This window comes from Epinephelus lanceolatus, chromosome 1 (assembly GCF_041903045.1).
Source record: "Epinephelus lanceolatus isolate andai-2023 chromosome 1, ASM4190304v1, whole genome shotgun sequence".
Classification (NCBI taxonomy): domain Eukaryota; kingdom Metazoa; phylum Chordata; class Actinopteri; order Perciformes; family Serranidae; genus Epinephelus; species Epinephelus lanceolatus.
The window spans coordinates 39,508,085-39,513,408 of NC_135734.1; positions in this window are offsets into that span (position 1 = coordinate 39,508,085).

Below are 5,324 nucleotides of genomic sequence, written 5' to 3' on the forward strand. Positions count from 1 at the left end.
TTCATCCTCCATTCGTGTATTTTTACACCATTCCTGTTCTGAATTACATTTGATGAAATTAATATTGACTTGGCTCCGTGCCAGAGGAGCAGCGTCTGCACAGATCAGCACCGGAGCGCTGACAGTGAAGTACAATAAATAAATCATCCCTCCATTTTAACCGTGACATGAGATAACTACGCACTCACAATCAGCAGCCGCGAAACCAAAACTCCTCACCAACCTCACAAGAATCAGAACATTTGTGAGTTTTAAGTGCCCGTCTAAAACAATCAAGCCTTCCAGCCTTATCACTTCGGAGCAGTTTCAGGTCAGGTCGGGCTGATACAGATTTAGAGCGTGTGTCAGCGGACGATCTTCACTTTAAGTATTTTTGAGAGTTACCTGTAGAGCTTTTAAAGTCTGGTGAATTGGATTCAGAGCTGTCTGGATGTTTTCACAGCCAGGGGAGCTGCCGTGCTGCACGCCCCCCCCCCCCCCCCCCCGTGACAGCCACGAAGCATCGTCAGAGAAATGAAAGAAATAACGGGGACCAAAAATGAATGTCGGCCTTTCGGAAGCTTCTATCCTGACAGTGCTTGTCACCCTTCTCGGGTCAAACTCCCAGTGTTCCTTGCACCCCGTATAGCCCATTATGCCTCCTAGGAGGTGGACACACATCGGTGCAAGGCTGTTTTCTCTGTCTTGTGCACTATATTCTGCAGTATTGTTAGCTCTCTCTCTCTCTCTCTCTCTCTGCGGGTCGCGTACTGCACTGTATTCAGTAGCTGGTGGAAAAAAACGATGTAGTCTGGCTCACTTTGCCTCGCTGTTCAAGCCGCTGTCTATGACTGCTGTATCACTTGTTGAACCTTTCTTTTCTTTAAATGCATTGTTTTAAGGAAAGTTATCTTTTTAGCAGCACTTTATTATTCACAGTGATGTTTCTTTGTTACTGAAACAAACGCTTTGAGGTCGTTTTCTGTTTTTTACCCACAGTGTGGAATCTTTGTTACTGAGGAGAGACTGAAGTACTGCTGATGTTTTTTGAAATGGAAATGTGTGATATAGTTTCATTTGTTCATATCTATTACGGTCTTGTACAGAGCACATTTAGGTGTGTGCACACAGAGGCCAGTTGTGAGTAAACATCGTCATAGTCACAGTCTAATGATGACTCTGATCCAAATCCAACCCTGTAGTCAAAAATCCATTTGAATCATTCCAAAATTGTTAATTATTGTATATAGTAGATCTTAATAGTATATCTTTTGTCATTCGATGGGTCGTTTCGCCCGTCCTGGAAAGCACTGTAGCATCCACTGTGTGCCTTTGTGTGATTTTCACATATCATCACCAGCATGAATCATGTAACGGCACCAAAAGATGTACTTCTCCCCACCCAGACTGACGTCTATCGCAAATATCAAAACTGTATTTTATGTACATAGATTCACAACTCTGCGTGGGCATTTTGATTTTTGATGTAGCCTTTGAAATCTCCTGGTCGGTGGTCTAAAACACGCAACATGATGTAAATATGAAACTCACTACAGCCTTACCCACTCCAAATTTATAAAATATTTAACTTATTAGAAACTTATTTTGATAGATAAATTAATGATTAGTACTGTAGGGCTGTATGTCTATGCATTTAGCTTCCATACTTCTGTTCTCTTTTTGATTTTTTTACCTGAAGAAATGTCGAGGCCTAATAATATCATAATAATTTTAATTCAGATTTGACATGTAAGGATTGTGTTAATAAGATGTATTCAGTAGTGTTTTCATTTTAGTGCACAAAGCGTATTCTAATGTTTGTAATAATAAAAGATCTGTGTGTTTGGTTTTTGGAACGTCAGCTTCTGTCAGGGGAATACGAATTGTGATGGATGATGTCCTGAATGGTTCTTGTGTAAGTGGTTTAATGGCTCAATAAAAGAAAACATGCATACAGATACTACGCTTTCATGGGTTTGTCACTTTTGTTGGAATTTAACCTGCACTAACTGATTATTTTAGGCCACTAGGGGGCAGCGCAACAAGCTGGAAATGCAATGTTGACATGCACTCACTGGCCACTTTATGAGGTACACCTGTTCAACTGCCGATTAACTCAAATAGCCAATCACGTGGCAGCAACTCAGTGCATTTAGGCATGTAGACATGCACTGCGTCCGAAAGGCCCACTGGCATACTGCATACTACTACTACGTACTACCACTAGATACTACTCCTACCTACTAAACAAGTTGGGTCCATTCGGACATACTAAAAGATTGGTGGGAAAGCACCCCATCTGCTGGTTTGGCTGAGGTACTGCACCAAAATCTGAACGCACCTGTGACAATTGAAATTGCCCAAAAATGAAGCTGGCCACTCTTTACCCACCTGACTGTTCTTTGGGTCTGTCCCCTGTCCCCTCTCACTCATGTAACATGTAACATGAGGCCTTACAGCTGCACACTTGTGATGTGACAATAGTGTTTTTTCTGATGTCTGATTGTTGGCCTCATAAATGTCGCTAAATATTACAGCAGGGCTGTACAGTGCTGCAGTCATTATAGCATATGCTACTAGAAATGATCCCGTGCTAAGTGATATCTGTATCTACTGCACATGTGCTGGTGAGTTGTGAAAGGTTTGCAAGATATTACATCCAGGGTGTCTGCAGAGATTTAAAAAGTATTGAAAGTTGATGAATCAATTTAGTGAAAATTGAGGCCTTTAAGTTTAACATAGGCTAATATTCCTCTAATATTGCACAGTTGGTTTGGCATCCAGAGGTTACATGGTCAATAATAGCTTTACATGGAGAATAATAGCTTTATATGAGTTTTTTTTTACATTTAAAAAGTCCTCAAAACTTATAGGCTACATAAGATATATTTCAAAAAGAAGTGTTGTGGCATGTGAGGAATATTAGCCTCTATGTTAAACAGTTGGTTTGACATCATTCACTCAAATGGTTTTAGCATATAATAGATATTTACTTTTCTTTTGAATGTCAAACGAATGTGAATGTCCAATATCAAACTAACTTAATACCGGTATAAAACAGACCGCTTTGTTCATAATCATATTAGCAGAAATACATTTTTTGACCAATGAAAACTGTGTGTGTTGATAATTGTATATTTGTGCAACTTAATGAAGGAGGCGTACAGACCTGTGCAGCCACAACAATGGGACATTATACATGAAATGCTCAAACAGTTTTGAATCGGGCAGCGAGCACGTTGCATTTAAATAGGAGACTGATGAGGGCGGTAACATGCCGAGCAACGTCTACGATGAAGAAGAAGACGAAGAAGAAGCCCGCGGTGCATTTTGGGTAAGTAGTAGCCCTGCAGTATGCTCTGCGATCATACTACAATGTAGGCGTGTTTAGTAGGGGTGGTAGCATACTACTCCTCCCTACTGTGGTTTCGGACATACTACATACTAATTTGGTCTACTACAATCCATACTACTTGGCCTTTTGGATGCAGCCATGGTGAAGACGACCTGCTGAAGTTCAAACTGAGCATCAGAATGGGGAAGAAAGGTGATTTAAATGTCTTTGAACGTGGCACGGTTGTTGAGTATTTCAGAAACTGCTGATCTACTGGGATTTTCACACACAACCATCTCAACCAGAGGATGGTCCGACAAAGAGAAAATATCCAGTTAGCGGCAGTTCTCTGGGTGAAAATGCCTTGTTGGTGCCAGAGGTCAGAGGAGAATGGCCAGACTGGTTCAAGATGACAGAAAGGCAACAGTAACTCAAATAATCACTCGTTACAACCGAGGTCTGCAGAAGACCATCTCTGAACCAACAACACGTCCAACCTTGAAGCAGATGGGCTACAGCAGCAGAAGACCACACCAGGTGCCACTCCTGTCAGCTAACAATAGGAAACTGAGGCTACAATTCACACAGGATCACAAAAGTTGGGAAATAGAAGATTGGAAAAACGTTGCCTGGTCTGATGAGTCTGGATTTCTGCTGCCACATTCAGATGGTAGAATCAGAATTTGGCGTAAACAACATCCTGCCTTGTATCAACGGTTCAGGCTGCTGGTGGTGGTGTAATGGTGTGGGGGAGATTTTCTTGGCACACTTTGGGCCCCTTAGCACCAACTGAGCATCATTTCTGGCTTCAAAAATCCAACATGGCGAAGGTCAAAATGCCATTTTGAGGCTTCAAAACAGGACTCCATGTCCATTATTTTTATTCAGTCTATAGATTAAAATACACTTGCAGGCTACTTTATTAGGTGCACCGTGCTAGTACCAGGTTGGACCCCTTTTGTCTTCAGCACTGCCTTAATTCTCCGTGGCACAGATTCAACAAGGTGCTGGAAACATTCCTCAGAGACTGCGTGAGATTTGAGATTGGAAGTTCATCTCTCAGTCTTCATTGAGTTTACAGAGATGACTCAGGCTTTATCATGTGGGAAATTTCTGTCAAATGAGTTGTCATATATGACCTGAGACATCTTCATTAACTGAAGAAGACAGTGAGATGTGGATGAAAGCTTTGAAAAGCAACATTCCTGTGTTTATCCCTATGCTCTTGGTGTCATTCTCTGCTCCGTTTCCTGCCTGGTGTCTTGTGTTCTGTTTAGATTTCTTCCCTAAGGCCATCGTATTATCCCAGGTGGTCTTCAATTTAGGTTGAAGTTGTTGTTACTGAGCTGAACACACATTTAAATGAAAGAAAAGTCAGAATTTAATTTAAAATGTGAGGGGTAGTGGACATGTTTGATTTACCTTCAAACATTTGCCAGCAAGACACAAAAAAGTATTTTTTTTTCCCCCGTCTGAGTGACCAGATGTGATTCTCTGGTTTCAAAGAACTCTTTGAAGATGACTACTCTGGAATCATATCCCAAAATGATTGAATCTACAGCATTCACCCAAACCCTGTCTGTAGCTCTTATTAATGCTACAAATAACAGATGTCACATTTTCCTTTAACCTATTACACAACAGTTATGACACTGGGTGACTGGTTTAAGGCACGGCAGGTTTATTTATATAGCTCATTTCAGGAACAGGGCAAGTCCAAGTGAAGAATAAAATAATAGATAATTATTAGATTTAAGAAAAGGCAGCGGCAAACAGAGAAGTCTTCAGCCTTGATTAAAAAGAAATTAAAGTTGCAGTGGACCTGCACTTCTCTGGGAGTTTGTTCCAGATATGTGGTGCATAAAAACTGAATGCTGCTTCTCTATGTTTAGTCTATCTAATCTGGGGAGAGGAAGCAGACTTACTCCAGACGACTCGCGTGGTCTGGGTGGTTCACAGTGTAGCAGAAGGTCAGAAATGTATGTTGGCCCCAGTCCATTAGGGGCTTTAT